Raw genomic sequence first — 13,141 nt, 5'->3', positions numbered from 1 at the left:
AAAAAAAAAAAAAAAAAAAAAAAATTAGCCATGCGTGGTGGTGGGTGCCTATAATCCCAGCTACTAGGGAGGCTGAGGCAGGAGAATCACTTGAACCTGGGAGGCAGAGGTTGCGGTGAACTGACATAGCACCAATGCACTCTAGCCTGGGTTACAGAGCGAAACTCTGTATCAAAAAAAAAAAAAAAAAAAAAGCAGTATCACTTTTTTGTGTGTGAGACAAGGTCTCAGTCTGTTGCCGAGGCTGGAGTGCAGTGGCATGGTCACAGCTCAGTGCAGCCTTGACCTCCTGGGCTCAAGCAATCCTCCCAGCTCAGCTTCCCAAGTAGCTGAAACTACAGGCCCATGCCACCACGCCTGGCTAATTTTTTTCTTGTAGAGATGGGGTCTCACTTTTTTGCCCAAGCTGGTCTCAAACGCCTGGGTTCAAGTGATCTAACCACCCCAGCCTCCCAAAGTGCTGGGATTATAGGCATCAGCCACCACACCTGACTGTGATTTTTTGAGACAGTCTCACTCTGTCACCCAGGCTGGAGTGCAATGGCATGATTTTGACTCACTGCAGCCTCCACCTCCTGGGTTCAAGCAATTTTCCTGCCTCAGCCTCCTGAGTAGCTGGGCCTACAGGCATGCACCACCATGCCCAGCTAATTTTGTATTTTTAGTAGAGATGGGGTTTCACCAGGTTGGCCAGGCTGGTCTCAAACTCCTGACCTCATGTGATCCACCCGCCTTGACCTCTCACCCACCACGGCTTCCCAAAGTGCTGGGATTATAGGCATGAGCCACCACACCTGGCCGATTTTGTTTTTTTTTTTTTGAGAGTCTTGCTCTGTCACCCAGACTGGAGTGCAGTCATGTGATCTCAGCTCACTGCAAACCCTGCCTTCCGGGTTCAAGCAATTCTCCTGCCTCAGCCACCAGAGTAGCTGGGACTACAGGTGCACACCACCACACCCAGCTAATTTTTTTGTATTTTTAGTAGAGATGGTGTTTTACCATGTTGGCCAGGCTGGTCTCAAACTCCTGGCCTCAAGTGATCTGTCTGCCTCAGCCTCTCAAAGTGCTGGAATTACAGGTGTGAGCCACTGTGCCTGGCCAACATTTTTTTTTTTTTTTTTGGCGGGGGGGAAGGAGTCTCACACTGTCGCCCAGGCTGGAGTGCAGTGGCACAATCTCAGCTCACTGCAACCTCTGCCTCCTGGGTTCAAGCCTCAGCCTCCTGAGTAGCTGGGATTACAGGTGTGTGCCACCACGCCCGGCTAATTTTTTTTTTTTGTATTTTTAGTACAGACAAGGTTTCACCATGTTAGCCAGGATGGTCTCGATCTCCTGACCTCGTGATCTGCCGGCCGCAGCCTCTCAAAGTGCTGAGATTACAGGCGTGAACCACCGCGCCCAGCATTTTTTTTTTTTTTTTTTTTTTGAGACGGAGTCTCGTTCTGTCACTCAGGCTGGAGTACAGTGGCGTGATCTTGGCTCACTGCAACCTCCACCTCCTGGGTTCAAGCGATTCTCCTGCCTCAGCCTCCTGAGTAGTTTGGATTACAGGTGCACATCACCATGACTGGCTAATTTTTATATTTTTAGTAGAGAAGAGGTTTCACCATGTTGGCTAGGCTGGTCTCCAACTCCTGACCTCAAGTGATCCACCTGCTTGGGCCTTCCAAAAGGCTGGGATTACAGGCCTGAGCCACTGTGCCCGGCCCAACATTTTTTTTTTTTAATTGCTGTTTGTCCTGAACACATTTTAAGTGGACAGAACATTGTAGACTCTCGGTACAATGGACAGCAGATCTCTAGGGCTCGTTCATCTTCCTTATCTGAAACTTTATGCCTGTGGATTAATAAATTCCCATTTCCTCCTCCGCCAAGCCCCTGGCAGCTACCATCCTAATGTTTGATTCCATGAATTTGACTTCTCTAGATACCTCATATAACTGGAATCATGCAGTGTTTGTCCATACCTGGCTTATTTCACTGAGCACATAATGCCTTCAAGGTACATCCATGTTGTCGCCTACTACAGAATTCCTTTGTCTTTTTTTAAGGCTGAATAGTAGTCCATAAAGAGAATGTGGTACACACATACAGGGAAAGCACTTCAAAAAGTGGCCACTTGGCCAGTGCGGTGGCTCATGCCTGTAATCCCAGCACTTTGGGAGGCTGAGGCAGGCAGATCACAAGGTCAGGAGTTCGAGACCAGCCTGGCCAATATGGTGAAATCCCATCTCTACTAAGAATAAAAAATTAGCCAGACGTGGTGGCGCATGCCTGTAGTCCCAGCTACTTGGGAGGCTGAGGCAGAAGAAATGCTTGAACCCTGGGAGATGGAGGTTGCAGTGAGCCGAGATCACGCCACTGCACTCCAGCCTGGGCAACAGAATGAGACGCGTTCTCAAAAAAACCCAAAAACCAAAAAACACCCGTCTCTACTAAAAATACAAAAAAATAGCCAGGCATGGTGGCGCATGCCTGTAATCCCAGCTACTTGAGGGGACTGAGCCAGGAGAATCGCTCGAACCTGGGAGACGGAGGTTGCAGTGAGCCGACATCGTACCACTGCACTCCAGCCTAGGCAACAGAGTGAGACTCCGTCTCGGGGAGAAAAAAAAAAAAAAAGTGGCCATTTGCCAAGGGTTTTGTTTATTTTGAATTTCTAAATGCCACGAATGCCTAACTGCAGATCATCTTTTGGGAGAAAATGCACAGCCCTCACCCCACAGTCAGTAACCCCTGGGGCCAACACTGGTGCACATCACTTGTCCTTCCACAAAGGACACCTGTGTTGGGAGTAACAGAGCACAGGAAGTGAGGACCCTGGGCAGGAGGGGGTGACAACGACTTCTAGGGGGATTATTTTTTTTTTAATTAATTTTTTTTTAAAATATGCTGCCCAGGCTGGAGTGCAGTGGCTATTTACAGGCATGATGCCACTACTAATCAGCATGGGAGTTTTGACCTGCTCTGTTTTCAACTTAGGCCTGTTCACCCCTCTTTAGGCAACCTGGTGGTCCCCTGCTCCTGGGAGGTCACCATATTGATGCCTAACTTAGTGTGGACAACTGAACCGCATAGCGCACTACAGCCCAGAATTCCTGGGTTCAAGCGATCTCCCCACCTCAGCCTCCCAAGTTGCTGGGACTACAGCAGTGAGTGCTGTGCCTGGCAGGGGATTTTATTTAATTAATTGTTTTTCTGAGACAGAGTCTCACTCTGTCATCCAGGCTGGAGTGCAGTGGCATGATCTCGGCTCACTGCAGCCTCTGCCTCCTGGGTTCAAGCGATTCTCCTGCCTCAGCCTCCCAAGTAGCTGGGACTACAGAAGTGCACACTGCGCCTGGTAGGGGATTTTAGTTAATATTTTTTGAAACAGATTCTTGCTCTGTCGTCCAGGCTGGAGTGCAGTGGCGTGATCTCGGTTCACTGCAGTCTCCGTCTCCTGGGTTCAAGCCATTCTCCTACCTCAGCCTCCCGAGTAGCTGGGATTACAGGTACAGGCCACTACATTCTGCTAATTTTTGCATTTTTAGGAGAGACAGGGTTTCACCATGTTAGCCAGGCTGGTCTCAAACTCCTGACCTCAGGTGATCCACCCACCTCAGCCTCCCAAAGTGCTAGGATTACAGGTGTGAGTCACTGTGCCTGGCTGGAATTTTATTTTATTTTAATTTTTTTTGAGACGGAGTCTCATTCTGTTCCCCAGGCTGGTGTGCAGTGGCACAATCTGGGCTCACTGCAACCTCTGCCTCCCAGGTTCAAGCGATTCTCCTGCCTAAGCCTCCTGAGTAGCTGGGTCTATAGGCGCGCGTCATCACGCCCAGCTGATTTTTTGTATTTTTAGTAGAGACGGGTTTCACCATGTTGGCCAGGCTGGTCTCCAACTCCTGACCTCAGGTGATCCAACCGCCTTGGCCTCCCAAAGTGCTGGGATTACAGGTGTGAGCCACTGCTCCCGGCCTGGGATTTTATTTTTTAAACTGCTGTTGGGTATACACATGTCTATTTTATTAATCTTCATTTCTTATCTGTAAGTACCATGTATGTCCTGAGATGGCAAAAGGATCTTCCACTGAGTGAAAAGTGAGTCTCCCACCCCAGAGCCCCAGGCCCACTCCAGGGACAGCACAGCGGCAGTTCCTCTTGACCTCAGGAATATTCCACAGGCACAGGCGCCATGTACCTCCTTCAAACCTCATCACACTCTGCTTAAATAATCTAGTATTTTGTAATTATGAAATAGTTCATTAAGGCTGGGCGTGGTGGCTCACACCTATAATCCCAGCACTTTGGGAGGCCAAGGCAGGCAAATCATGAGGGCAGGAGTTTGAGACCGGCCTGGGCAACATGGTGAAACCCCATCTCTACTAAAAATACTAAAATTATCCAGGCGTGGTGGCGGGCGCCTGTAATCCCAGCTACTCAGCAGGCAGAGGCAGGAGAATCGCTTGAACTCGGGAGATGGAGGTTGCTGTGAGCCATGATCGCACCACTGCACTCCAGCGTGGGTAACAAAGCAAGACCTCATCCTGGGGGAGAAAAAAAAAAAAAAAGAAATAGTTCATTTAAAAAAATTTTTTCTTTTTTGTTTTTGTTTTGAGACAGGGTCTCACTCTGTTGCCCAGGCTGGAGTGCAGTGGCATGATCTCAGCTCACTGCAACCTCTGCCTTCTGGGTTCAAGTGATTCTTGTACCTCAGCCTCCCAAGTAGCTGGGATGACAGGTGTGTGCCACCACACTTGGTTCATTTCTGTATTTTTTGTAGAGACAAGGTTTCACTATGTTGCCCAGACTGGTCTCAAACTCCGGTCTCAAACTCCTGGCTCAGGCCATCCACCCACCTTGGCCTCCCCAAGTGCTGGGATTAGAGGCGTGAACCCTTGCACCAGCCTAAAAAAATAAAATTTTATTTTACTTTCTCTTTTTTTGAAACAGACTTTCGCTCTTTCTGCCCAGGCTCGAGTGCAATGGCGCAATCTCAGCTCACTGCAACCTCCGCCTCCCGGGTTCAAGTGATTCTCCTGCCTCAGCCTCCCAAGTAGCTGGGATTACAGGCATGTGCCATCATGCCCAGCTAATTTAACATTTTTTTAGTAGAGATGGGGTTTCACCATGTTGTCCAGGCTGGTCTCGACCTCCTGACCTCAAGTGACCCACCTGCCTCAGCCTCACAAAGTGTTGGGATTACAGGCATGAGCCACCATGCCTGGCCCTAAAATGGTAATTTTTTTTTTTTTTTTTGAGACAGTCTCACTCTGTCGCCCAGGCTGGAGTGCAGTGGCGCAATCTCGGCTCAATGCAAGCTCCATCTCCCGGGTTCATCCCATTCTCCTGTCTCAGCCTCCCAAGTAGCTGGGACTACAGGCACCCGCCACCACACCCAGCTAATTTTTTGTATTTTTTGTATTCTTTGGTAGAGACAGGGTCTCACTATCTTGCCTGGGCTGGTCTCGATCTCCTGACCTCATTATCCACCCGCCTCGGCCTCCCAAAGTGCTGGGATTACAGGCGTGAGCCACTGTGCCCAGCCTAAAATGATAAAATTTTAAAGTCACTTGAGTGGTTTTATTAAACTCAGATGGTAGAAAAAAAATCACTGACTAGTGTCCTGGCCCCTGAAAGGCACTTAAATATCTGGGGAATGAATACGTATCAGGGGAATCCTCACATGAAGACAGCAAAAGTAAATGGGGGTTGAAACATCACTACCGCAGCCGGGTGCAGCAGCTCACGCCTGTCATTCCAGCACTTTTGGAGGCCAGGGCAGGAGAATCACTTGAGCCCAGGAGTTCGAGACCAGCCCAGGCAAGATAGTGAGACCCTGTCTCTACTAAAGAAAAAAAAAATAGCCAGGCATGGTGGCACATGCCTGTGGTCCCACCTACTCCAGAGCCTGAAACTGGAGGATTGCTTAAGCCGGGGAGGTCGAGGCTACGGTGAGCTGTGATGGTGCCCCTGCACTCCAGCCTGGGCAACAGACCGAGACCCTGTCCAAAAAAAGAAACATCAGTACTTGATATGAGAAGTGGCCACTAAACATTGGTAAGCTTGTTAAAAACATGGACCCATGGGCACCAAGGAGCCTCTGCGGGCAGGGGCCATGGGGTGGGGGTAGCTGCAGATTCACCTCACCCAGACCCACATGTCCCCAGGGTCTAAGACCATGGTCCCCAAAGAGCAGTGCACAAGCCAGGGCCCTGCCAACGCTGTCCAGGAAGGACCAGCTGCAGCCTGCTGTGGCCCAAGCTGGTCCCAGAAGATTCCAGGAAGGAATCTCATCTATTCAGGCGCAAGGTCCTCGGGTCTGAGACCCCCAGAATGCCAAGAATGTTGCCAAAGATAGGCGTTTGCCCCTTTACATCATGCACCTGCACCTTAGGGTCTGCAAATTCTCAGGCCGTTGAATTCTCACAACATCCTGAGAAAGAAGCATCCCTGCCCGCTAGTGGCCACCACGGTCCCACAGGCGGGTGCTCAATCCAGAGCACAGGTGCTCTCCGCTACACGGTCCCACCTGGCCTGAGAGGGAGGAGCATCAGCAGAGGACAGTCCAGTCCCCAGGAGGGAGGGGACCCTCTGACCATCAGTGTTCCAGGCAGGAGGAAGCGGTGCATCCCCATCAGGGTCTTGTGTTACCCCAGGGTCCACCATGCTGTAACTGTTCGCTATTTGCTCAAAGCCTGTAACTCTCAGTGGAGACACCACCCCTGGCGGCTGTAGCCCAGCCTGCTGCCCTCCCTTGCTGGCCCCTTCCTGCACCTGGGCTGTCCCCATAGCAAGTGCCACTGGCTGAGCCTCCCAGCTGTGAGGCAGAGAGATGCAGCGACAAGCTCAGATCTCAGCTCTCGCCTCCGCCTGGTGGTTTCTCTGAGTGTCACACATCCCCAGTGGGATGCAGAGGATGCTACTAACTCTTCTGGACCAGAGTGCCTAGGGCTCTGCAGAGTAAACACTGCAGAGTAAACACTGAGGGCACCGCCTTGTTTCCAACCAAAACAGGCTTGCTGTTTCCCAAGCACACTTCGCATGGGCCTTATTTGGAGACCTTCATTATACAGCCCCGCCCCCAAGGCAACCTTACCTGAAGAGCCTGCTGCCCTGGGCCCCAACTGTCCCCCAAGTCCCCATCCCTGTCTCCTGCCTTCAGTCTGGTCACTGCACAGATGCCTCCCGTGCGCTTCATGTGGTCTCAGTCCTGATGGCAACCCTTGTCATTAGCCCTCAAAGGGGTCCTGGCAGTAGTGGCCAGGGCTGGATTTGTGGTCACTGAGAGGCATGTCATGTTAAATTTTAACTTGGCTTTAAATGACAGATCCACTGTTGCACTGGGGAAACCATGGCCAAGTCTGGAAACAACCAATGTAAATGGGCTTTCACAAGATCTATTGGCAAATAAGGAACCACCCTGAAGTAAGTAACTGAAAGGAAAATGCTGGGCAATTCACCAGGAAAATCATCTCCACTCTCGGACACTGTGTGTCCCCAAGTTTGGAGGGCAGCTGCCATCCATCCCCCCAAATAGACATTAATGTGGGGTATGTTTTTAGAGCAAAAACAATTTTCTGGAATCCAGAAATTTCTCTCCTAAAATAAGCCTGTAAAATTATTTTAAGAGAATGTGAATCAGGCCCATGTCCATATGGTGCCGGTAGCACACTTCTAAAGACAAACACACTGAGGAAGCAAACAAAACCGAGCAGCTTCTGACACTTCATGGGATGGAGTGCAGACTGGGGTGCCCCCTTCTCTTTTTCAACCACCCCACCGGGTCCTCGCCCCATCCCCGGGGCACCTGTGTAGAGGACAGCCTGTTCCCCTCAATCCCCAGGCTGCTCCACCTACCCCCCGGCACTGCCGCTACCTGGCAGGTGAGTGCGGGTCCCATCCCCATTACTTCCCCGCGGAGCCCTCCACGGTGTCCCGAGATGGAAAGGAGGCCTCAGGCAGATATAGAAGCCAGTGCATCAGGGTCAGAGGCTGCAAAGCTGGAGAAGAACTGGGGTGTCTGCTGGGCGTGGCGATGAAGGGGCTAGCATGCCGGATCAACAGAGTGCCAGCGAGACCAGGGAAGGAACAGTGCTCATGGGGCCCTGCCATGTTCAGCCAGGATTCATAAAGGGAACTGGGATATCATGGTCCACCTCCTGAGGGAGGAGAGGGAGCAGAGGGAGGAGGGGTGAGAAGTGGTGGTGTCACCTGCACAGCCGGCCATCCCCACAGCTTCTCCACTTCCGCTTCCACTCGGCCACCCCTTCCTTCCCCTCCTCTCCACGGAGGAGGCCTCCCTGCTTTTGGCTTTGCCTCTCCCACCCCTCACTGGCAAGGCACTGTCCTTGGGATTAGAAGGATGAAAAGGCCACTGCCATCATGGAGGGAATGGACGACGGATAAAACCACCAGCTCCTGAAAAAGGACGTGCAACAGCTCCCAGAGACTTGGCAAGCCAACACCAGCCCTGTCCTAAGCTGCTCACTGTACAAGAATCGCGCGGTTAACAGCAGTCCTAAGAGATGCGTGTCCTTATTAGCCCCACGATGCACATGGCGAAACCGAAGTCCAAAAAGGTTACCCGAGCACCCAAGGTTGCACAGCCAGTGACCTGTGAAGCTGGATTCAAAGCCAGAGTCTCCCCACCTTGGACCACGGTGTCCAAGGTGGAACATCCAAGTAGACGTTCAACTCTGAAGGCACACTCATACTGTCTAACAGTTAGCAGGTTGGCAATGGCTTTTTTAAAAGTTAGGCCAGGCATGGTGGCTCACACCTCTAATCCCAGCACTTTGGGAACCCAAGGTGGGTGCATCGCTTGAGTCCAGGAGTTTGAGACCAGCTTGGGCAACATGGTGAAACTCCGTCTCTACAAAAAAAATACAAAAGCCCAGCCACAGTGGCTCACACCTGTAATCCCAGCACTTTGGGAGGCCGAGAAGGGTGGATCACCTGAAGTCAGGAGTTCTAGACTAGCCTGGCCAACATGGTGAAACCCCATCTCTACTAAAAATAACAAAAATTAGCCGGGCATGGTGGTGTGTGCCTGTAATGCCAGCTACTTGGGAGGCTGAGGCAGGAGAATTGCTTGAACCTGGGAGGCAGAGATTGCAGTGAGCTGAGATTGCGCCATTGTACTCCAGCCTGGGCAACAAGAGCAAAACTCCATCCTGAAGGAAAAAAAAAAAAAATTAGCCGGGCATGGTGGTGCATGAGTTGTGGTGCCAGCTACTTGGAAGGCTAAGGCAGGAGAATTGCTTAGGCCCAGGAAGCAGAGGTTGCAGTGAGCTGAGATCACACCACTGCACTCCAGCATTGGTGATAGAGTACCATCTTATCTCAAAAAAAAAGTCGATAAGGTCAGGGGTGGCCCATGCCTGTAATCCCATTGTTTTGGGAGGCCAAGGCGGGAAGATTACTTGAGGCCAGGAGTTCAAGATCAGCCTGGCCAACACAGCAAGACCCCCATCTCTAAAAAAAAAAAAAAATGAGCCAGGTGTACATCTGTAGTCCCAGCTACTTGGAAGGCTGAGATGGGAGGATCACCTGAGGCCAGGAGGTCAAGGCTGCTGTGAGCCATGATCACACCACTGCACTCCAGGCTGGGTGACAGAGTGAGACAGTCTCTACAAATAATAAATTAAATTTAAAAATTAAAAAAGTTGATAACAACACTGGTGAAGGTGCTCTGTGATCCAGCCATTTGGCAACACCCACAACATTCCTAGGAGCACAGCCCTGGATGGGGGTTCATCTGGGGAGTTCACCTTTGACTGATGCACATGTGCAAAATAACTGGATAAAAGCAGTTATTACCTGAAATAACAAAATATCATCCTATAATAATACTGCCTGTAATAACAAAAGATTAGAAACCACCTCAAGTTTAACCAATAGAGGCTAGGCATGGTGGCTCACACCTGTAATCCCAGCACTTTAGGAGGCCAAGATGGGCAGATCACCTGAGGTCTGGAGTTCGAGACCAGCCTGGCCAACCAACATGGTGAAACCTCGTCTCTACTAAAAATACAAAAATTAGCTGGGTGTGGTGGTGGGCGCCTATAATCCCAGCTACTAGGGTAAGGCTGAGGTGGGAGAACTGCTTGAATCCGGGAGGCAGAGGTTGCAGTGAGCCGAGATTGCGCTACTGCACTCCAGCCTGGGCAACAGGGCGAGACTCCTCCTCAACAAAAGCAACAACAACAACAAAGTTTAACCAAAAGAGACTGGCCAAATGCACTGATAAACACGCATCAGAGACATTTCCATCACAGGGCTTCTGGAGTCTCGCTCTGTTTCCCAGGCTGGACTGCAGTGGCACGATCTTGGCTCACTGCAGCTTCTGCCTCCCGGATTCAAACAATTCTTGTGCCTCAGCCTCCCAAATAGCTGGGACTACAGGCACCTGCCACCGTGCCTGGTTAAGTTTGTATTTTTAGTAGAGATGGGGTTTCACCATGTTGGCCAGGCTGGCCTTGAACCCCTGACCTCAAGTGATCCACCCGCCTTGGCCTCCCAAAGTGTTGGGATTACAGGCGTGAGCTACGGCGTCTGGCCCACACTGACTATTCAAACTCACACATAGTACATGAAATCACAGGTGTGGAAAGGTCTGGAAAAATTTACAACAAAGGGCAACAGCATGGGTACAATTTGCCTTTGGCAATTCCAGCTTCCATCCACACACATCCACTTCCTCCCTACTTGAATTATAGGAGGAAAAGCTCCCCTCCACATTTCAGGAACTGCAGCCTAGGTGCACAACGGGACTCACTGACAGCATCAAACCACCTATATGGCTGCCCTGAGACAAAGCTCCATGGTCCTCTGTAGACTCTCCACCAGCCCCTGCTCTCTGGGGAACCCAAGGGGCCTGGCTCCTCCATTGCCCAGTGGCCCCAGGTGCCTCAGCTCTCTCCTCCATCTTTCCTCCCACCTGTGCTCAAGTACCACCTCTACCACCTCTCCTGAGACTACTGATAATGTGTTTGTACTGAGCACTTCTTTTCAAAGAACCTGTACTACATTCTTTTTTTTTTTCCTACCATTAGTAACAAAGTTTCCCACAACCAAGGCCCTGGGACACATCCTAGTAGAGGTGCTTTCTTGCTAACAACAAGAAGAGGGGGCTGTGCATGGTGACTCATGCCTGTAATCCCAGCACTTTAAGAGGCCAAGATGGGAGGATCATCTGAGGTCAGGAGTTCGAGACCAGCCTGGGCAAAATGGCGAAAACCCGTCTCTACAAAAAAATTTAAAAATTAACCAGGTGTGGTGGCATGTGCCTGTAGTCCCAGCTACTCGGGAGGCTGAGGTGATCGCCACTGCACTCCAGCCTGGATGACACTAGAGTGAGACCCTGTACCAACAAAAAAAAAAAAAAAAAAAAAAAAGAAAGAAAAGGGGAGGTGTAGGAACTATGTGCAACACTAGGCTTGTTAGGTTGAAAGAGTGGGTATCAGACCCAGAAGACTGGATTGAGATAGAAGAAAAGAGGTTGAGAATCTTAAAAACTACTTTATTTACCCTCATGCTAAATAAAGTCTCATCAGACATTAAAGGCCCTGTCTTGGGGCAAGAGAAGGAAAAAAAAAAAACAAAAAAACAGATACACAGAGGAACCAGAAAAGGTAAGGCGGAAGCGTTTGGGTGGCGGGGGTGTATGCCAATGCTGCTGAGAAGGCAGGTGGCACCAGGAGGGAGGGAGTAGGTGAGGTTTGGCAACAGGGATGTCATCACCCCCACGACAAAGGTGAAAGAGGGTTTGACTTGCTTTGAGAAGCTTCCCAGGGTTTCATGCAAAATGTGCCACGTGTTTGTTGGCTCTGGGACCTGAAGCCAAGTTCTGCTACCTTCTTTGTAAAGTGGGGTAACATGCAATTTTCAGGGCAGTCAGAGTCACATGAGATGTTAAGGGGGATGATCCTTGGGCACAGTTTAGGTGTCTGACCAGGGCCTCACGGCAGGAGCATGTGTCACTGTTACAGTACGGCAGGGGTTCAGCAAGCACCTCACAAGCCCCACCAGGAATCCTGGCCCCGGCCCAAGGCCCTACAGGTGCCAGAGGGCCTGCTGAGCAATGGGGTGAATAACAGCTCCTAACCCCTTCCTGGGGTGTGGGCAACAGTGGCTGGCTCCAGGATTTCCATTTTACTCTCACCCGCCAACAGGTTTGTATTACTCAGCATCTGTACAGCAGGTGTAATGTCCTGGCATTTGCTGGCGGAATCGATTTCATACTCGACTTTCCTGAATCTATCTCGCACTGCTTGCTCCAAAAACCCTTAGCCCTCTATGTCTTGGCTATTGAGAACTTTCTTCAACCTCCGCTCAAATCTCTTCTCAAAATTCCCACTCCCTAGAGGTTTCACTGATTATTAGATCTAACTACTTAAAAACATTTATGCAACTTCATTTAACTCTAATGAAGAGCATCACAGAACGGTTTGAAAGCAGGGGGGCTTCTATTGCTTCTTCATATTCAAAACAATTTTGTTTATTAGTCTTCCATGGAGACAAATACGTTAAAACTACAGGGTTGGCCAGGTGCGGTGGCTCACGCCTGTAATCCCAGCACTTTGGGAGGCCGAGGCGGGCGGATCACTTGAGGTCAAGAGATTGAGGCCATTCTGGCCAACCTGGTGAAACCCCATCTCTATTAAAAATACAAAAATTAGCTGCGTGTTGTGGTGGGCGCCTGTAGTCCCAGCTACTCAGGAGGCTGAGACAGGAGAATCGCTTGAACCCAGGAGGCGGAGGCTGCACTGAGCCGAGATCACGCCACTGCACTCCAGCCTGGCGACGGAGTGAGACTTGTCTCAAAAATAACAACAACAACAAAAACAAACAAACAAACAAACCGCAGGGTAGGGTGGGCTCACACCTGTAAATCCCAGCACATCGGGAGGCTGAGACTGGAGGATCACTTGAGGCCAGGAATTTGAGACCAACCTGGGCAACATAGTGAGAACCCCAAACCTCTTAACTACCAAAAAAAAATTTTTTTTTATTTAGCTGGGCATGGTGGTGCACACCCACAGTCCCAGCTACTCAAAAGGCTGAGGCTGTAGGATTGCTTGAGCCCAAGAGGTTGAGGCTGCAGTGAGCTATGATTGTGCCACTGTACCCCAGGCTTGAGTGACAGAGCAAGACT

At 50.5% G+C, this 13,141-nt stretch overlaps 1 protein-coding gene across 2 annotated transcripts in view; it reads right to left on the bottom strand.

Moving 5' to 3' along the window:
* The window catches only part of YPEL1 (yippee like 1), a 34,985-nt gene that overhangs the window by 19,214 nt on the left and 2,630 nt on the right, over window positions 1-13,141 (bottom strand). The window lies entirely within an intron of this gene.

The sequence above is a fragment of the Pongo abelii genome, chromosome 23, assembly GCF_028885655.2.
Source record: "Pongo abelii isolate AG06213 chromosome 23, NHGRI_mPonAbe1-v2.0_pri, whole genome shotgun sequence".
Classification (NCBI taxonomy): Eukaryota; Metazoa; Chordata; class Mammalia; order Primates; family Hominidae; genus Pongo; species Pongo abelii.
This window is presented reverse-complemented; position numbering and strand designations above follow the sequence as displayed.